Source organism: Rattus norvegicus, chromosome 4 (genome assembly GCF_036323735.1).
Source record: "Rattus norvegicus strain BN/NHsdMcwi chromosome 4, GRCr8, whole genome shotgun sequence".
NCBI classification, from domain to species: domain Eukaryota; kingdom Metazoa; phylum Chordata; class Mammalia; order Rodentia; family Muridae; genus Rattus; species Rattus norvegicus.
This window is the reverse complement of record NC_086022.1, coordinates 9,458,656-9,480,849: the sequence shown is the minus strand read 5'-3', so window position 1 is coordinate 9,480,849 and position 22,194 is coordinate 9,458,656. Positions and strand designations below refer to the sequence as shown.

General features: G+C 40.7%; 1 pseudogene; it reads right to left on the bottom strand.

Moving 5' to 3' along the window:
* Positions 1-542: 542 nt before the first annotated feature.
* Positions 543-22,194, bottom strand: part of Cdk4-ps4 (cyclin-dependent kinase 4, pseudogene 4) — a 42,615-nt pseudogene continuing 20,963 nt past the window's right edge.

Genomic DNA, 22,194 nt, shown 5'->3' with positions numbered 1-22,194 from the left:
GAGGAAAGATTGGTGCTGACCAATAAAGCTTCTGTGATGCTCTTTATGAAAGGAAACAAACAGGAAGCAAAATGTAGATTAAGCAAACAAATTCAGAAAATACTGAATAGTACTGGGGTTGAACTTTTGATATACTGGAGGATGAAGAAATGCGTTAGGGATTAAAAGCATTTTCAAATTGGCCAACCCACTCTCAGCTATATGTGAGAGGGGATCTTGTTGGAAGATTAGATATTGTCAAGGAACTAAAAGATAACAGTGAATTGCTGCCTGTACTGAAAGGAGAAAATTAGTGAACATTAAGCATGTTATCCAAGACTGCAATAAGTATTTAATTACCATGGAACAGTTGATAACTTGAGAAGTTACTGAAAAGTGGACTGAGAGTACAAATATGACACACTCAGTTGTGCTCAATGTGCGTCACAGAGTTGTGCTGAAGAAACAAGTTACATTTTCCATGAAGCATAGAAGGCAATAAACTCTTCAGATTCATCTAGAAATGAAAAAAAGTAAATTATTCATTTCTTTTAGATTATCAAATTTGATAGAATACAGAGCTTTAAAGTATGTCCTAAAGATTCTCTGCATTTCCTTTCATTGTAGTTTATTGTTTGTGTTCCCTTTATCTCTAATTTTGTTAATTTTGATGTTTGCGCTCTGCCTTTTACTGAAATTGGATAAGGATTTGTCAGTCTTACTGATTTTTTTCAAAAACCAATCCATTGTTTCATTGATTAGTTGCATTTTTCTACTTTATTGATTTCAGCCCCAAGCTTGATCATTTCTTACAGTCTACTCCATTATATTGTAATTTCTTCTTTCATTCTATAACTTTAGATGTCCTGCTATTTCTGCTATAAACTGCCTCTAAGAACTTTTGGTCCTTGTGTTCCATTAACTTGAGTGTATAGTGATTAATTTTTATTCGATTATAGAAAGTCTTTAGTTCATTTCTTGATTAATACATTAAACAATTTTTCACTTAATAGAAAGTTGTTCAGTTTCTGTGATTTTGCAACCATTCTACAGTTTGTGTTGTTGATATACAGCTTTAATATGTGGTGTTCTGGTAGGAGGCAGGGTGCTATATAAATTTTCTTGTATTTATTGAGACTTGCCTTGTGTCATAAAATATCAATTTTGGGGAAAGTTTCATTAATTACAGAGAAATAATGTATATTATTTTGTGTTTGGATGAAATGTTCTATAATTATCTATTAGGTCCATTTGATCTATAGCATCAATTTCTTCCAGTATTTCTCTGTGTAATTTGCCTGTGTTACCTGTTTATAGTTTAGAGTGGGTTATTAAAGTCTTCCACTCTCAGTGCGTGAGGGTCAATATGAAATTTAAGCTGTAGTCATGTTTCTTTTATAGACTTTGGAGCAGTTCTGTTTGGCATAGATGTTAAGAATTGAAATGTCATTTGCCCTTTGATGGATATGTAGTGTTCCTCGCTATTTCTTCTGGTTAGTTTTTGTTTGGTCTATTTTGTTAGTTATTAAAATTATTTCCCAGTTTTTTCCTTAAGTCCACTTACTTGGGATACATTTTTCAAATCCTTCATCCTGAAATAATGTCTACCTTTGATGTTAAGGTATGTTTCTTGGATGCAAAAAAGGATGGGTGCTTTCCCCCCATTCACTCTGTTAGTCTATGTCTTTTTATTGGGAGTTGAGACCACTGATATTGAAAGATTCCAATGACCAATGATTGTTTGCTGAATCTTGTTATTTTGTTATTGCTTTTTGTGGTAGTGTATGTGTGTGCACATGTGTTTCCCTCCCTTTAGTTTTGGTGGTTTGGAATTATTTATTTATTTCTTGTTTCAAGGTTTTCTTGAAGTTCTTTGAGTAAGAAACTTTTAGCATCTTTTCTAGGACTGGATTTATAGATATATATTCCTTAAATTTTATTTTCATCATGGAGTATCTTATTTTCACCATATATGTTTTGAATTTTTTTCAGGGTATAGTAGTGTGGCCTAGCATGTATGGTCTCTTAGCATCTGTAGCACACCTGTCCAGGACTTTCTGGCTTTAGAGTTTCCATTGTGAAGTCAAGTGAACTTCTGAAATGTTTGCTTTTAGATGTTACTTGGTATTTTTCCCTTGCAGTTTTTAATATTTGTCCTTTGTTCTGTATATTTAGTTTTTTCATTATTATGTGCTAAGGAGACTTTGTTTTCTTGTCCAATCTATTTGTTGTTCTGAATGTTTCTTGTACCTTTTATAGGCATCTCTTTCTTTAGGTTAAAAAATGCTCTTCTATGATTTTGTTGAAGATATTTTCTGATCATTTAATCTGATTTTTTTCCTTTATTCTTATTACTCTTAGATTTGTTCTTTTCACAGTGTACCATATTTCCTGGGGTTTTATGTTATAAAAGTTTTAGACCTAACAGTTTCTTTAACCAATATATCTATTTTTTTTCCAATAGTGTCTTGAATGAATGAAATTCTGCCTTAAGTCTCTTTTATATTCTGTAGTTTCTTTTCAAATATGCAAATTTTTTATTTCCATAATTTGCTCGGTTTGGTTTTTTCTCATTACTTGTACTTCCTTCTTTAAATCTTGAGCAGTTCTATTTCTCTCTTTTCCTGCATGGTTTGTTGTGGCTTTCTGGATTTCTTTAAAGGATTTATTAATTCCTTCACATGGTAAATTTTTGTTTTCCTAGATTTCTTTAAGCAATTAAAAAAAAGTCTTGTTTAAATATCTCTAGGATCCTCATGAATGCTGTTTTCATATGTGTGTCTTGGGCTTCAGCACTTGCTATTGTATTGTTACTGGACTCCAATGGAGATACATTATGCTGGCTGTTACTCTTTGTGTTTTTATGCTGATGTCTAGGCCTGTGGGATTGGGATTATTACAGGACTGGGTGATGGTATCTTCAGTTTCTGTTGGGTGTTGTTGTTTTCCTTGGTTTCTCCTTTTTTCCTGTACTTTAGGAGAGTGTGGTGGCTGTATGCTACCTAGCAGAAAAGTTTCTGTGGACCTGTTTCCATGACCTGCTCACCTGGTGGCTTCCTAGTTTATACCTGCTGGTGTTGGAGGCTGGACAATGGGGTGAGGTGGGGGAAGAAAGGTTGAAAATTTGGGACCTGTTGGAAATGGGGTAAGAGAGACCACAGACCACAGAGCTGGATATAAGCCTGGGAGAATTGGAAGCTGGAGGAGCAGAAGTAGAGATATAGATCTGCCATCAGTTACTTGATACCCTGGCAGGAGGGGCCCTTGAGTTGGCAGGAGTGCTGGGGGCTGGGACTGATCCAAGTGTAATGGGAAGGAGGTTAGAAGTGGAAGATTGGTGAGATCAACAGGAGGGTTGCAGGGAAGGCTGACAGAGGTGTTCTACTGAAGCGCTAGGGGCGAGACTGGAGGATTGGATCTGGAGAAAGAGTTATTAAAACTTAATTAACTGAACAGAAACTTGAAATAGGAACATGCTCAGATTTATTGCAGCTGTTCAGTGTAACCAAGTAGCCTGTGGTTGTTTTTGCATCTATAGACTTTACATGTGAACTACCACCTAATAATCCAGACACTGACAAATGCCCCTAGGACATGTAGCTATCTGGACTACAGTTAATCATGCTGATACCCCAGTGATCAGGAAGCTTGCTTCCACATCTCACTTTTCTTTCTTTTCCTAGTTGCTACTTCTGCTCACTCTAGGCCTGGGCCAGGGGTCTGCTCTGAAGGCTACCAAATCTGTGAGCAGATCATTGTTTAAACCCTGTGAAATATAGGTTGGTAGTTTCAACATGACTGGGAGAATTTTGCCCTTTCACAATGGACTCTTAGGTGATCCCATACTATACGGTCATCTTGTCTTTGGACAGAGTTCACATGTCCTAGGAGTTTTGTCAGGGATTTTGCTGGAATATGAGAACTCTGGCCACTCATTTGGTCTACATTCACTTCTCAGACACAAATTCTTCACATTTGACTAAGATCATCATTTAGATGTTTTTTAACCTGGCAGTTTTGCTTGGTACTTTGGGAATTTTTTCTAGACTAATGAGACTTCGTGGGCTCATTGTCAATCTATGTGTCTAAATATGCAACTGCTTCCCAGGGAGTATACTTCTACAGAAAGATTCTAAAACCAGCCCTGGATTCTTAATGCTTTCCCAGCTCCAGAGTTGAGGAATTGGAACTTTGGGAAGTAGTTATGTCATGAGAGCAGTACCCGGATTAAGAAGATAAGTAATCCAATAAAAGAACATCTAGGGAAGTATCCATTCATGAGTCACAAAATAACCCTCAGCAGTCACAGAAAGTACAAGGGCCTTGAACTCAGACTTCTTGTCTTTAGAACTGTGAGCAAACAGTATCTTCTGATGAGAAGCTACGGGCCTGAGATATAGCAGCTCACATGGCTCATGTAGTCCCAGGAATGAGTATCATTGGAGACACTGGTGAATTCCAGGGAAACAGCACTGAGGGAAGTACCACTCGAGCAGCTAGCCCTGCAGAAGCACCAAGCTTCTGTGATCCTACAATCTTGTAGCTAGAGATGACTGTCAGTATACTTGATTTCCTGTTAGAACAGCTAATCCTTTAAATCGAGGAGGCAGGAGGCAAACTTTCATGGTTTTGAACTACTTTGTAGATGCATGTGTATCCTTGCATGTGTGATCTCTTGGGCCCATATATCCACAAGTAGGCAATTGTTTATCGTTTGTTCACCAGGGCAGTAGCAGTGAGAGGGAAAAAATTAGAGAGATGATCGTCTTCTCATCCTCATGGAGTACTTGTTTCATTACCATAGGGGTGAATTTGCTGCCTTTATGCCATATAACAACATGGTGTTTATTGCTCACTTCTGAGCTACAATTCACCATGTAAGAGAAAAACAGCAAGTATTTGGGAAACCAGATTCCAGATGCTGGCTTCTCTTGCTTTATCTTTTCACTTGCAGAACTGAGAAAGTACATTTCTTTCTCCTCTTCCTCCTCTTCTTCTTCTTTCTTTCTTCCTCTCTCTCTCTCTCTCTCTCTCTCTCTCTCTCTCTCTCTCTCTCCATTTTTGGTAATTTCTTAGTCTGCGATGTGTTGTTGAGACTCACATCATATATATAATCTCATAACTTTATTCTGAAGTATTTAGCTGGCCTAGAGGCTATAAAATAGTTTTCAACTTTGAGTCCTACTTTTTCTAAGTGTAAGCTCCTTCATTTTTCTAGATAAGCTGATATTTTGATACACTACCTTCTAATTTTAGTAGTATAGCTATTGATTTCAAGAGATCACTGTTATAGACCACTGCCATTGATCTTGATGTTGTACCAGAACCTGAAGATAAGACCCCATTGCTGGAAACTCTACATGTTTTTGTCATAGGACATGGCAAAGTCAAATGGATCCTGAACAGATGCTTTCTCCATGCTAAATGGCTTCTATAGTACAGAAATGTTCTTTGTAGGTTGATTCATTTGTCCACTAGAACTTTCCTCCAGCTATGTACCTGTGATATGTGTGTGTGTGTGTGTATACATATGTATATATATACACATCTATAACTATCCTATACCTATAAAACTTATAGAAGAAAGATTAAAGCCTTAAAGATTCATATGAGTTCATGGGGTTATCAGGACAGAGATCACAGCAACAGATTGTCATGCATGGTACTTGAATGATAGTTGAATGCTCTTATCTTGAGACAATAAGCATGAAGCAGAGTGAAATCTCAACGTCCACCATTAATGACACATCTCTTCCTACCATGCAATATCTCCTAATAATACATTCCAACCATTGGCCCCAAGTGGTACCTGATTTTTCAAGCATGGGACCATTCTCACTGAAAACACCAGAGTGTAACCACTTTCTGGTTGGAATTAAGATCAAATTCACAGGCGAAAAAGCAAGCTTCAAACTGTCAAGCTGGAGAAGAACCTGTCTGAACCTACCACAATTTCTGTTAAACAGCCTATCAAAGTTTCCTCTGAATGCATATCTCTATGAATTCAAACCAAGTCAGAGAAGATTTTTAGTGGAAGGAACTGTGTTTAACACCACAAACTGTCCAAATGCAAAGAGAATGTCTGTGGGATTCCTAGGCATGTATGTGAGATTACGTCTTTTACTAAGTCTTAGAGACATCTTAGTTTTATGTCAGAAACCTTAGAATTAACATTTTCTTTGACAGATATATCAGTTTCTTCTATCATATCTTCAATGCTTAGATAGACTTAGATTCTCTGTTCCATCTCTTGTATTTCTCTGTTCAATTTCTTATATTCTGTTATGATTGCTTGCCTCTGTTGTTCCTGGTGTTTTTTTTTTAACCTTTGTCTCCAGGATTCCCCAGTTTGTGTTTTCTTTATTGCTATTTCCATTTCCACATCTTGAACAATTTTTGTTCATTCTTCACCTATTTGTATTTTCCTGTAGTTCTATAATATATCACTCATTTCCTGCGTAAAGGTCTATATCATCTTCATAAAATTGGATGTAATTTTTATTGTACTTTGAATGTGTAGTGGTAGCCAGGGCTTGCTGTCGTAGGATAGCTGGGTTCTTATGATGCCACATTTCCCTGGATCTTGATTGTGTTTTTTATGCTGGCCTTTAGCCAACTGGGTTTTGCAGTTATGATAGGGTAGATGTTGATTTCTGAGTTTATCTTTGGTAAGTATTTACCCAACTCTGTTCTATTTCCTCTCTGTCGTCTAGTCTGAGTGGCCTGGGGTTCTGATGACTAGTTAGTTAGTCTTCATGTCTGGTAGGGTATCTTCCCTGGGGTTTTTGTGGCCTGTGTTGCCTCTGTGCTATTGGGTGCTAACCTTGACTCCTTGGTGCCTAGTACCAGCATGGCCTAGAATCCTTGGTGCCAGAAGGGTCTGCAGAAGAGCAGTCAGATTTGTGGGCCAGAAAATAAAGTGTGAGGACAGGGTGCAGAGAGGCTTCAACCAGAAATTGATGGGAAACTGATGCAGAGCCCACAGTCAGACACTAAGTGGAAAGTAAAGCATCCTGCTGTGGAGGAGGCAGAAGGATTGAAGGAGCCAGAGAGATCAAAGACCACAAGAAAACCTACAGAATCCACTAACATGGGCCCAAGGGGCTCATAGAAAGGGAACTGCAACTAGACAGCACGCATGGGACCGACTAGGCTCGTCACATGTGTGTAACAGTTGTGCAGCTGAGTCTTCATGGAGAACTCCTTAAGTGGAAGGAGGAGCTGTTTTTGGCTACATTGCATGCCTTTGTATCCCTTTCCCCTGACTGGACTGCCTTATTTAGCCTCAATAGAAGAAGATGTGCCTATTCTTACTGCAACTTGATATGTCAAGGCTAGCAATATAAGGCGGGTCTTCTGGTTTCTTAGGGCAAGTTTAAGGGGGATGGGAGGGTGGGGGAAGAGAGCAAGAGGGACTTGGAGGAGGTAGTGGGGTGTGCTTATTGAGGTTCAGGTTCAATAAGGACCATACCAGAGCTGACAATGATCCAGAGTAGTGTCCCTCCCACTTTGGTACAAATAACTGTTTGGTTCATGAACAGTTGCAGAACTGTTCATGAACCAAACAGTTATTTGCAGAGCCTCATGTGCAATTCCTGGCCTGGTAATCATTGTGTAACCAGAAAGCGTGGGATGAATGACAGACATGTGCTCCCTTAGCCACCAAGGCTAATAAATGCTAAGCTAGTTTGCACCTAAGTCTCCAAGATGCAGGGGCTTACACAGCAGAAAGGCTGGTGTGTCCTGGGCTTACTTCAAGAATACAGATGGGCTTAATACAGATGGATCCTGAGTTTATCTCAGTACTGTGTATATTTCCATTAGTGTCCAATATTTTCATCATTGTCTTTGTTATCTTTCCTTTGCTGTGATAAACTTTTTAAGTAGCTTTTCTCAGGGTATTTTGTTTGGCTTTCCCACTTGAGGTTACAGATCATAAGGATGGAGAAGTCACAGTAGGAGGAGACTGAGGCAGGCAAGTCACATTGCATTCACGGTCTGGGTTCAGGAAGCAACAGACACTCATGCTCGGTTCTCCCTTTCTGCCCACAGGTTGGTACAATGCACCTTGGACAGGACCAGGGCAGGCTGTACTTCCCACCTCACTTCTTTAGGATGACTCCCCCATAGACTTGCCCAGATGTTTGTCTTCCAGGAGATGCTAGATATCTTAAGTTGACAATTAAAAATAGGCATCACACTGGTCTAGAGTATATGGTTGTTAGCTTTTCTGGTATAGGTATATGTGTTCTCTAGTTCCTATTGCTTGCTTGACCTCTGCATGATGGGCCTACCACTGTGCTCTTAAGATCCCTCCTCTGGTTCTCATGTCCTGGTCTTCAGTGGGTGGGGTTTTATTCCTGCTTCTGCTGCCCAAGGTTAGAGAAGAGTGATGGAAAGAGCTACTTGGCCTAACAGTTCTAGTAGCCCAGACCATAGGTATTGACTTAGTAGATAGGGACTTTTCCAAGCACTGGATTTAATGCCTGGTGACAGGTTTCAGTTGTAGAGGTGAGTCATGATTTTCCCTTCCTGAGGTAGGAGCTGTCAACATGTTACAGACTGTTTTGGGAGAAGCAATGCTGCTGGCAACTTTTTTCCTTTCTGTGTTCTTCAGCATGTCTTCTCATTATGTTACACTAAAGCAAGAATTATGGTTTTCTCTGGACTCCTCAGTTCTTGTAGAGGCACTACTCACCAGTAGTGTGGCCACAGCTTGGTTTCTCTGTGCAGAGAGGGTCATTGACAGATGTTACTCAGTTGCATCTTTCTTTGTTTCTCTCATGATTATATCAGGAAGGATGGGTAACAAAACTGCAGAGTGGGACATGATTACCTACCTTTTGCAGGCATAGCCTGAAAGTAGAAGTGGCCTCTTGTATTTAGTATAAAATATAGGTCAGAACATAAATGGTAAGGGAGAATTTTATATTAAAATAAATGTTTATAACTAAATTCATGGAGAAAACATGGAATCAATGAAGAAGTTTAGGTATCTTTAACTTTATTAAAATCCATTCCTACCTATCACCAGGATAGGGAGTCAATACAAAGAAGGAAAGATATGATAGAAGCACAGAGTAGGGAAGTAGAAATGGAGGTGGAGCCTGGGGGAGTGTTTGTGAAGCAGTCAGAGTCAGACTCCCTGATTGGTGACTGGAGTGTAGGTAGAGCAAAGCAGTCCAGCTGAGTTGGCTTACCCATCCTGGGATCTGGTCTTCCTGCTTGCATTCTACTTTTAAAAACAATTTTAATGGATTTTTTATGTTTTTACATTTCAAATGTCATCCCATTTCCCAGTTCCCCCTCTCCCATTCCTCTTCCCACTGCTTCTATGAGGATGCTCCCACTCCCTCCCACCCACTCTTACCTCACCACCCAGGAATTCCCCTAAACTGGGGACCAAGGGCTTCTCCTCCTGTTGATGCCAGACAATGCATTCCTTTGCTGCATATGCAGGTGGAGTCATGGGTACTCTTTGGTTGGTGGTTTAGTCCCTGGGCACTCAGGGGGGTTTGGTTGGTTGATATTGTTCTTCTTCCTATGGGGTTGAAAACCTCTTCAGCTTCTTCAGTCCTTTCTCCATTGGGAATCCAGTGCACAGTCTGTGAGTTACCATGCAAGTATCCTCATATGTATCGATAAGGATCTGGCAGGAGCCTATCAGGAAACATCCATATCAAATTCCTGTTAGCAAGCACTTCTTGGCATCAGCAATAGTAACTGGGTTTGGTGGCTGTGTATGAAATGGATCCAGAGGTGGGGCACTCTATTGATGGCCTTTCCTAAAGTCTCTGCTCCACTCTTTGTGCCTGTATTTCTTCCCATGAATATTTTGTTCCCTTTCTAAGAAGGAATGAAGTATCCACATTTTGGTCTTCCTTCTTCTTGAGCTTCATTTGGTCTGTGAATTGTATCTTGGGTATTATAAGCTTTGGGCTAATAGCAACTTATCAATGAGTAATACCATGTATGTTCTATTGCAACTGGGTACCTCACTCTGGATATTTTCTAGTTTCATCCACTTGCCTATGAATTTCATGAAGTCATTGCTTTTAATAGCTGGGAAGTACTACATTGTATAAATGAACCACATTTTCTGTATCCATTCCTCTGTTGAAGGACATCTGGGTTCTTTCTAGCTTCTGGCTATTATAAATAAGGCTGCTATGAATATAGTGGAGTATGTGTCCTTGTTATATGTTGGAGTATCTTTTGGTTATACATCCAGAAGTGGTATAGCTTGGTCCTCAGATAGTACTATTTCCAATTTTCTGAGGAACCTCCAGACTGATTTCCAGAGTGGTTGTACCAGTTTGCAATCCCACCAACTCTGGAGGAGTGTTCCTATTTCTCCACATCCTCACCAGCATGTGCTTTCACCTGAGTTTTTGATCTTAGCTATTCTGACTGGTATGAGGTGGAATCTCAGGGTTGTTTTGGTTTTCATTTCCCTGATGACTAAGGATGTTGAACATTTCTTTAGGTGCTTCTCAGTTGTTCAATATTATTCAGTTTAGAATTCTTTGTTTAGCTTTGTACTCCATTTTTAATAGGGTTGTTTGGTTGTCTGGAGTCAAACTTCTTGAGTTCTTTGTATATGTTAGGTATCAGCCCTCTGTCAGATGTAGGATTAGTAAAGATCTTTTCCCAATCTGTTGGTTGCCTTTTTGTCCTAATGACAGTGTCCTTTGCTTTACAGAAGCTTTGCAGTTTTATGAGGTCTCATTTGTTGATTCTTGATCTTAGAGCATAAGCCATTGGTGTTCTTTTCAGGAAATTTCCCCCTGTGCCCATGTTTTCCAGGCTCTTGCCCACTTTCTCTTGTATTAGTTTGAGTCTACCTGGTTTTATGTGGAGGTCCTTGATTCACTTGGACTTGAGTTATGTACAAGGAGATAAGAATGGATCAATATGCATTCTTCTATTTGTTGATTGCCAGTTGAAGCAGGACCATTTTTAAAAATGCTTTCTTTTTTTTTACTGGATGGTTTTAGCTCCTTTGTCAAAGATCAAGGGACCACAGGTGTGTGAGTTCATTTCTGGGTCTTCAATTCTATCACATTGATCTACCTGCCTGTCTCTGTACTAATACCATACAGTTTTTTTTAAAATCAATATTGCTCTGTGATACAGCTTTAGGTCAGAGATGGTGATTTCCCCCCAAAATTCTTTTATGTTGAGAGTAGTTTTCACAATCCTGAGTATTTTGTTACACCAAATGAATTTGCAGAATGCTCTCCCTAACTCTATAAAGAATTGAATTGGAAGTTTGATGGGGATTGAATTGAATCTGTAGATTGTTTGAGGCAAGATGGCCATTTTTACTATATTAATCTTGCCAATCCATGAGCATGGGAGATCTTTCCATCTTCCGAGATCTTCTTCGATTTCTTTCTTCAAAGACTTGAAGTTTTTGGCATACAGAACTTTTATTTGCTCGGTTAGAGTCGCACCAAGGTATTTTATGTTTGCGACTATTGTGAAGGGTGTCCTTTCCCTAATTTCTTTCTCAGTCTGTTTATCTTTTGAGTAGAGGAAGGCTACTCTATTTTATAGCCAGTCACTTTGCTGAATTTTTTTTTATCAAGTTTAGGAGTTCTCTGGTGAACTGTGGGGATCACTTAAGTATACTATCATATTATTTGCCAATAGTGATATTTTGACTTCTTCTTTTCCAATATGTATCCCTTTGACCCCGTTTTTTTTGTCTAATTGCACTGGCTAAGACTTCAAATGCTATATTGAATAGGTGGGGAGAGAGTAGGCAGCCTTGTCTCATCCCTGATTTTAGTGGGATTGCTTCAAGTTTCTCTCCATTTACTTTGATGCTGGCTACTGGTTTGCTGAATATTGCTTTTACTATGTTCAGGTATAGACCTTGAATTCCTGATCTTGAAGGGGTGTTGAATTTTGTGAAATGCTTTCTCAGCATCTAATGAGATGATCATGTGAGTTTTTTCTTTGAGTTTATTTGTATAGTGGATTAAGTTGACAGATTTATCTATATTGAACCATTCTTGCATCCCTGGGATGAATCCTATTTCTTCATTCTAAATGATCATTTTGATGTGTTCTTGTATTTGGTTTGTCGGAATTTTTATTGAATATTTTGCATTGATATTCATAAGGGAAATTGATCTGATGTTCTCTTTGTTAGGTCTTTGTGTAGTTTAGGTGTAAGTGTAATTGTGGCTTCATAGAAAGAATTAGGTAGTGTTCCTTTTGTTTCTATTTTGTGGAGTAGTTTGAAGAGTATTGGTATTAGTGCTTCTTTGAAGGTCTAATAGAATTATGCATTAAACCCATCTCTTCCTGGGAATTTTACAGTTGGGAGACTTTTAATGACTGTTTTTACTTCTTTAGGGATATGGAATTGGTTAGATGGTTTATCTGATCCTGATTTAACTTTGATAGCTGGTATCTGTCTAGAAATCATCCAAATTTTCTAGTAGTTTTTTTTTTTTGAGTATAGGCTTTTGTAGTAGGATCTGATAATTTTTTTGAATTTGCTCAGTTTCTGTTGTTATGTCTTCCTTTTCATTTCCAATCTTGTTAATTTGGATACTGTCTCTGTGCCCTCTGATTAGTCTGGCTAAGGGTTTATCTTGTTGATTTTCTCAAAGAATCAGCTCCTGGTTTTGTTGATTCTCTGTATAGTTCTTTTCACTTCTACTTGGTTGATTTCAGCTCTGAGTTTGATTATTTCCTGCCATTTACTCCTTTTGGGTGTATTTTCTTCTTTTTGTTCTAGAGCTTTCAGATGTGCTGTCAAGCTCTTAGTGTAGGTGGTATCCAGTTTCTGTTTGGAGGCACTCAGAGCTATGAGTTTTCCTCTTGCCACTGCTTTCATTGTGTCCCATAAATTTGGGTATGTTGTGCATTCTTTCTCATTAAAATTTAAAAGTCTGTAATTTTTCTTTATTTCTTCCCTGACCAAGTTATCATAGAGTAGAGAGATGTTCAGCTTCCATGTATATGTGGGCTTTCTGATGTTTTTGTTGTTATTTAAGACCAGCCTTAGTCTGAGGTGATCTGGTAAGATACATGGGATTATCTTCAATATGTTCAAGCCTGCTTTGTGACCAGTTATATGGTCAATTTTGGAGAAAGTACTATGAGGTGCTGAGAATGAATATATATATATATATATATACATATATATATATGTATATATATTCATTTATATATGTATATGTATGTGTATATGTATATGTATATATAGTTTTAGGATGAACTGTTCTATAGAAAACTGTTAAATCCATTTGGTTCATAACTTTTGCTAGTTTCCCTGTGTCTCTGCTTATTTTCTGTTTCCTTGATCTGTCCTTTGCTGAGAGTGGGTTGTTGAAGTCTCACCCTATTATTGTATGTGGTGCAATGTATGATTTGAGCTTTAGTAAAGTTTCTTTTATGAATGTGGGTACCCTTGCATTTGGAGTATAGATGTTCAGAATTGACAGTTCATCTTGGTAGATTTTTTTTCCTTTGATGAGTATAAAGTGTCCTTTCTTAACTTTTTTTTATAACTTTTGGCTGAAAGTTGATTTTATTCGATATTAGAATGGCTACTCCACCTTGTTTCTTGTGATCATTTGCTTGGAAAAATTTTTCCAGCTGTTTACTCTGAGGTAGTGTCTTTCTTTGTTATTGAGGTGTGTTTCCTGTATGCAACAAAATGCTGGGTCCTATTTATGTATCCAGTTTGTTAATCTATGTTGTTTTACTAGGGAATTGAGTTCATTGATGTTAAGAGATTAAGATTAAGGAAAAGTGATTGTTGTCTTCTGTTATTTTTGTTGTTAGAGGTAGAATTATGTTTGTGTGACTCTCTTCTTTTGGGTTTGTTGAAAGATTACTTTATTGCTTTTTCTAGGGTGTAGTTTCCCTCATTGTTTAAATTTGGCTTTGTTGTGGAATATCTTGGTTTCTCCATTTATGTTAATTGAGAGTTTTGCTGGGTAAAGTAGCCTGGGCTGTCATTTGTGTTCTCTTAGGGTCTATATGACATTTGCCAAGGATATTCTGGCTTTCATAATCTCTGTTGAGAAGTCTGGTGTAATTGTGATAGGTCTGCCTTTATTTGTTACTTGACCTTTTTCCCTTACTGCTTTTAATATTCTTTCTTTGTTTTCTGCATTTGGTGTTTTGACTATTATGTGACAGTAGAAATTTCTTTTCTGGTCCAATCTATTTGGAGTTCTGTAGGCTTCTTTATGTTCATGGACATGTCTTTCTTTAGGTTAGGGACATTTTCTTTTATAATTTTGTTCAAGGTATTTACTTGTCCTTTAATCTTTACTCTCGTCTATTTTTTTTTTTTTATCCTTAGTTTGGTCTTCTCATTGTGTCCTGAATTTCCTGGATGGTTTGGGTTAGGAATTTTTTTGCATTTTCTCTTACTATTGTGTCAATATTTTCTATGGTATCTTCTGCCCCTGAGATTTACTCTTCTATCTCGTGTATTCTGTTGGTGTTCCTTGCATCTATGACTCCTGATCTCTTTCCCAGGTTTTCTATCTTCAAGGTTGTCTTTTTTTGTGTGATTTCTTTATTGTTTCTATTTCCATTTTTAGATCTGGGATGCTTTTGTTCAATTCCTTACCCTGTTTGGTTGTGTTCTCCTATAAATCTTTAAGGAATTTCTGTGTTTCATCTTTAAGGGCTTGTACCTGTTTACCTGTGTTCTCCTATATTTATTTTTCTTTATTTTTCCTGTATAAAAAAGATATCAACATAAATTAGGTAGTGAAGAAGACAGATAAGCCTGCTCTTTAATGTAGAGAAATGGGAGGGTAAGGGGGTAAAACCTTGTAAGGAGAGGTCGGAAATTGTCATTTAAGGCTCAAAATATTCTCTATAAAGAAAAACAAAACAAAAAAACCCCAACAAAAAAACAAACAAACAAAAACAAACAAACAAACAAACAAACAAACAAACAAACCTGGAGGGCTTTCCACAGCCTCAGGGTAAGGCAGTGGCTGCTTCTTCAATGAGCTTCTCCCACTGAGTGTTCAAAACTGGAAAAGGCAGCCCCTCTTTTCACTCTGGGCCACTTTCCTTCTTGTTCAGGTAAGAGTGCTGACAGACTCAGAAGGCAGAGGAGATTCACTCATGTGGCCTAAAGGTTCGTATTTCAGCAGCAGCTGCTCTCCATGTTCCTCCATCTCTGGCACCACTAGCAGCACTGACCAAGGCCCTCTAGGGGCAAAAGCTCCTTGAGGTAGAGATACCTCCCAGGGGCAGTCACCTTCTGGAGGCAATCCAATGAAATCAGAGATTTTGCCCAACTGGTCAGCTTCATAGTTTCTACAGAAGAGCAGCTTCTGACCAAACACCTCTTTGAAAATACAGCCAATGCTCCATATGTCTACAGGTGTTGGCTGTGTAGACTACAGAAGAACTTCAGGAGCCCAGTACCAGATTGTAACAACCACAGGAATGAAGGTCATCTGGCTAGTTCAAAGGCAGCTCTCTTGACCGTCCCATTACTTGTCACTAGAATGAATGTTCTCTGGTCCCAGTGAATAATGCAGTTTGCATGAAGAAAATCTTAGGGCACCTAGAAACTGATGCATCAGATCCCTAGTGGTTTCAACTGGCAAGCCTGTCAGAGGTGCTTTGTCCAGGAATGTCCTCAGGTCCTAGTCTATACTCTCAAACACTAGGGAGTCCTTGATATCCAAATCAGTTCAGGAAGTAGCACAGATATCCATCAGCTGCACAACAGTGGTATGTTCCAAGGCCTCCAGCCTCCTTAACAAGGCTACCTCATGAACTGTGTGGATGGGAAGGCCCCCTCCAGTTGCTGCTCCATTAGGAACTCTCACACTCCATAGGCATCATCACCAATTTCAGCCATTGGTTCATATCGAGTGGTAGCCATTCTTGGACCAGGGGATCTTATGCTCAGCAAAGAGCTGTGGAGTTGACCCTTTATCTGGATCCAGGAGCTGGTTCTTGCAGCACCAACACCGGGGTTCAGTCCTGGGGAGCTGGATGCTTCAGGACAGACCATAGACACAGGCTGCAAGCTAGAGAGGCCTTCTCACTCCACCCTGACCATATGACTATCTCTTTCCTGTATTTCTTTAAGGGAAGTTATTTATGTTAGTTATTTATTGGTCATCATCATGAAATGTGATTTTAAATCCAAATCTTGCTTTTCCTGTGTGTTGAAGTATCCAGGACTTGCTGTGTTAGGAGAACTGGGTTTTGATGATGCCGAGTAGCCTTGGTTTCTGTTGCTTAGGTTCTTGTGCTTGCTTCTCACCATCTGGTTATCTCTGGTGTTAGATGGTCTTGTTGTCTCTGACTGGAGCTTGTCCCTCCTGAGTGCCTGTGAGCCTGTAATCTTAGGAGTGAGAGAGCAATCCTGTAAGAACATCTCTCTTCAGGTGGGATTTGGGTATGGAGGGCTGTGGGACAGCCTTAGCTCTGGGTGCAGATGAAGACCAGAAGGATCCTGTCCCAGGTTGTTTACCACTTCTTGTGCCCTATGTGCTCCTGAAGGGTCCCTCTTTGGACAGGTATTCAAGCAAAAGTTATAGTCTCTCCTGTGAGCTGTGGGCTTAGGAGTGAGAGCACTCCTGGGAGACCAGCTCTTTCTGGCAGGATTTGGGTACAGAAGTATGTGGGACAGCCTTAGCTCTGGGGACAGATGGAGACCAGAAGGATCTTGTCCCCACCCTGTCTACATTCTTAATAGACCTCATCAGTTGTCTTGTGCAGCAGTGCATTGGGGATTCTAGTATAGCTCTCATTAATATAGAAGGTTTGATTGAGTCCATACAGTTGTTCTTAGAAGGAGCAGATATGCATCTTGGAGAGAGGATCTTGCCATCCCAGGGTCCTGCTGCTGCTGCATCTTCTAGGCCACTGCTGTGCTGCTGGTTCACCACCACCTGCTGGCTCCTATGGGACTCACAGACTTCCACCACACAAGTTGCTGTTGCAGCCTTGCAGGACATACAGACTTCTACGTGAGCTGCTGCTTGCCATGGTCCACCACATGGTGCTAGCTCTTGCCACAAAGGTCACTTAGACAGGCCCTCACCAACCATACCATTTCATGTTTCCTGCTACCAGACCACTAAAATCTCACACAAACACCAGCAGTTTGGTAGGTTTTTTTCCTCCAGTTGGCAAGGACCACCCCTAATTTCCCAGACAGGGCTTGGCCAGCGTTTATGAGCCAGGGCTTGGTCCTCCACAGCCAAGGTCCAAGATAAGACTTCGAACATTGGGTGAATATTCCCTCGAAAGCAGTTCCTCTCTTCCTTCCCACTCCAGGCTCTTGCAGCCGATTAACTGATTACATCCCAGGCCTGGGTAGGGATGCTTTCTGGTGGGTCCAGGACTTGCCATTCATAGCCTCCAGGAATCTAAGTGGTGACTCAGACACCCGGCCTGGCAGAGTGCTGTTATTGAATTTCTCACTGGGATGCACGAATAATTCAATAAGTCCTCAATAGTTAATTCATTGTCTCTGAATATGCCTTCAGGGTCTGCACTGGGATATCTCCTAGAAAATTTCAAATCTCTGAAATTAATGCCCCTCCTTCAGGGTATCAAAACTGATATACCTTTGCAATAAGGTCTGGACCCAGTACCCATTAGACAATGTCTCTAAATGGCCACTTAATGGCACACTAGTTCCTATAATCTTAAGGGATCTTCATATATACTGCCAGCGATCTGGTAATGGAAGGAGGTCCTTTATGTTCAAACATTCATCTACCTTCGCTCCAACCCCTCTCTGTGCTCCTCCTGCAGCCCCACTCAATTTCTCTTAGCTATGAGACACTCACCAGATGACAATATAATCCTTGATCAGCTAATGAATAGTCTCCTCTCCATTGCAGACCTGTTTTCATGCCTCTGTAAAACCAAGCCACAACTCAGTTTCTCTTTCTCACCAGGCTATCCCAGAGCCTCCTTGCTCGACCTCTTCAGACTCTTCTCCTCCTGTGCTAGCTGCAGGATGCTCCAATCACCCTGCATTGGCACTCCTCCAATCAACCTCCCCAAGGCCACAGCCAAATCCTCCAGTCCTTCCCCAACAGGGACACTTGACCCAGCACTGGTCCTTCCACTAAGGGAAGTTGCTGGGCTAGATGGTCTTGTCAGGGTACATGTTCCTTTTTCACTAAATGAACTTTCTCAGACAGAAAGCAGACTGGGTTCCCATACCTCTAACTCATCTGCCTTTACTAAAGAGTTTCAGTACATTAGTCAGTCTTACAGTTTGACTTTCTACCATGTACATATACATATGATCCTTATTAATTTACTTCCTGAGGAATGCCAGGGAGTTTGGGAGCAGGCAAGAATACATGCAGACAAGAACCATCAAACAGATGGAACAAATCCAATTGGATCTGAGGCAGTACTTGACTAAGATCCCTGATGGATTTATCATTCACAGGTGGTATTTTAGCCAGAGATAGATTCATAACCTGCCTCCTTCTGGTCTTCACCATCCAGTCTTACAACCAGTAAAAATGTAAAAACTCCAGGAGGTCATCCAGGAAAACTCATCTCAATTTTTTAGAAAGCCTCACAAAGGCTTTATTGTAGTACACTAATCTGGACCCTGAAAACCCAGAAGGCAAGCAACTTCTGATGACCTATTTTTTTCTTCAGTGCTACCCTGACATAAAAGACAAACTTAAAAAGCTAGAGAGGTGGTCCCTAACTCCACAGGCAGAAGTTTTGGTGGTGGCCACTTCACAAAAGGGATGAGAAGACTCACAGACAAAAATACCATATGCTGACAAAGGCTGTCCAAGCAGCCCCAGCCACTGCCCCAAACTCCTGTTCTTCTAAGGCTAAGAGACCACCAGGCTCCTGCCACAAATGTGGTCAACAAGGTCATTGGGTGAGGGCTTTCCCTAACTTTCGCAAGCCAGAGGCCATGTCCTAGGTACTATCAGGAGGGACACTGGGCTGTTGATTGACTGCCCTTGTGTTGCACAGGACAGAGGCACATCACTCCCAGATAATTCTCCAGCTAATCTCCTAGGTTTGGCTATGAACAACTGAAGGATCCCAAGCTCTCTTGACCCAACCACCACCATCACCAGCAGGGAGCCCCTGGTAGCCATCATGGTATGTGGGCAACCCATCTCCTTCCTGTTGGACACTGGGGGCATCTACTCAGCCCTAATGGAGTTTTGGGGACCCACCTCTCTCTCCCATTCTATTGTCAGGGTAGGACGACAACCTTACCTTCCTCACCAAACCCCACAACTTAGTTGGATTTTTAGGGGTGTACCTCTCACTCATTCCTTTTTGGTAGTGCCAACATGCCTGGTCCCCATATTGGGAAGGGATCTTCTATAGTTGGGAGCCTCTATTTCCTTTGCTCCACCCATTCACCTAAACCCAAGCTCACCAGCAGCCCCTCTGCTCCTTCTTCTAGCCAGCCAACCTACTAACATGAATATGTTGTTTCCTTTACCAGCTTCTCAGGTAGACCCTGAGTCTGGAACGTCCAGAGCCCCCCTGCTGCTAAACATCATTCTCCTGTTGCCATACAATTACTGGACCCTGCCAGGTACATAGCCGAAGCTCATTGGGATTGTCCACAACAGATACCACCAGGCAGATGACTCTATTGTGTCCAAGGGAAACAACCAAGCCAACTAAACAGCAAGAGCTGCAGTCCTTAGGAGCCTAGACTTGTCTCACCCTCCCCAGGACATTCTTATCCTGCAACCCAAAACTCCAATTTCACCCCTGACACTTGCCAAACTCTGTCCTATCTTCACCAACCCTTTCATCCTAACAACCAAGCAATGTCTATTTGGTTAAGATCCACCTACAGCCCACTCCTGGGGATTTAAGTTTTTTAAAAACTATCATTGCTTCTTGCAAAATCTGCCGGATATCAGACTCCAACTCAAGGTATCATAGCGCCCCTTTCTCTACCCATCAGGCCAGGGGTTCTTTCCCTGGAACCAACTGACAACTTGACTTTATCCACATGCCCACTGTTAAACCTGCCAAGTACCTCCTGGTCTTGGTAGACACCTTCTTGGGGTAGTAGAGGCATTTCCCACAACTAACAAAAGGGCTTAGCCTCTGATCTTCTCTTCCGAGAGATCATTCCCAATTTGGTGTCCCAGCTTCCCTTCAGTCAGAGAAGGTCCTAAATTTACCTCCCAAATCTCTCAAATTCTGTCTAAGGCCCTAGACATCCCTTGGCATTTTCATATTTCCCACCATCCTCAATCTTCAGGAAAGGTAGAATTAATGGCTCTTTAAAAACCACTTTTGTCAAGCTGTCACAGGAACTTTACCTTGATTGGGTAAAACTTCTACCCCTGGCTCTCTTCAGACTATGAGCTCTTCCTAAGCCACCTCTCCAAGTCTCACTTTTTGAACTCATATATGGACACCCAGTCCTACCTCCTGGTCTTTCACCTAAATGCTCTCCCTCTCAGACCATCTACTCACCCCATTACTTTGACACCCTCTCTCTATCCTATGGAACTTTGCTGACCACCATCTACCTCGGCCACACTGTCCCTTGTCCACTGCCTATCAACATTGGAGACTAAGTTCTTCTGTCTCTTCCAAACCATGGACCCTCACTCCTCTCCTCTAAATGGCAGGGCCTTTTAAGGTGATTCTCATGACAGCTACAGCTGTTAACAAGAGGGACTCTCTGATTGTGTCCACCTGTCTCACCTCAAACCATTTATTCCTCTATGAAAACATTGTTCATATACATCGACACTAACAGGACCATGCTCTGTTAAGCCCCAGAAGATGTCTAGACCACCCATCTTGTCTCCAATTCCAGAAAATGAGACTCCACTCCAACAGTTGCTCTCAACACCACTGGATTAGACATGGACTTCTCATCCTCCCCCTGCTGTTTGTTTCCATCCAGGGTAGCCCTTTTATCTGGAGATTCAAGGTTCAAGAAACCCCCACAGATAACAGTCTTTCCAAATAGGGTCTCAAAACTGTTCCATGGCCAGATGCCAGGAACCGATCCAAATTGCTGTCATCTCTGTATTGGTTATCCCATCTAAGTATTATGATCTCTTTATTTGCTTTCTCTTTGACCAGACCAAAAAATTGTAAAAAAAATGGCCAGACAAATATGGGGGTTGTCCATATTGGTCTTGTCAGATACATTGATCATGGACCAATCACTTCTATCAACACTCGAGACACTCTTTTTCTATATACAAGACCCATGGAATCCCATGTGGTAAGCTCTACCATAAAAATCAAGCAGGGTCTCCAATAAGTACTATTCACATTCAGAGAAAATGTCTCAATTGCCCAACCTCTAGATATCAGAAAAGTAGGAGAAGTAATCAAACACTCTTCTGAGGTCTTTATCTCTTTGACATCCCCCCTCATAAGTGGCACTAACTTGCCATTTCACCTTTTGCTTCAGACCCTTACTTCAGCATACCAACTCCTTCCTTTATGTCACTGTACCTGGTCTTTTTAAAGATTGCTGGCTATATGTACCCCCAGGAACTAATGCATGGCTGCTGCTTACAGACTCTCCAGTGATACTGCCCAATAACCTCATCTCACCTTTTGTCAGCTGCCCTGACTCTGATGTTGCCATGACTCTATAGCTTTTCTCTATACCTCTTTTTCACATGGCAAACTGTTTTAAGACATCTAGGACACATTCTGTAGGAATGTTAGGCTCCCTAACCTGCAATAGATCCATAACCCTTGATACCCATCTCTTGCATGATGCCTGGCAATCCAGAACACATCAATCCTTTGTGGTACTCAGGTATAACATCTTCTACCTGAGGCTGGTCAGGAGTTTACAAATTGGTACTCCTTTTCCCTGAACTAGGAGTAATCCAGGGAAAGGAACCCTGCCAATCTCAATTGTAGATATGTTAGCTGCCCAATATAAGAAGACAGTTCACATTGTGCCACCCTTCGTCACTGCAGGAATAGCCATAAGCACTGGCACTGGGATAATTACTTCAATGACCCAATATAATAAGTTCACTTACGAGATTAACAATGGTTTTCAAAACAATGTCTGAAAACATGCTTACTACCCAAAAACAGATCGATTCTCTGGCAGCTGTGGTGCTTCAGAACCAACAGGGTCTGGATGTCCTGACAGCTAAAGAAGGTGGTCTTTGATTGTTCCTCCAAGAAGAATGATGTTTCTATGTCAACCAATCTGGGATAGTGAGAAATAAAATCCAGGAGCTA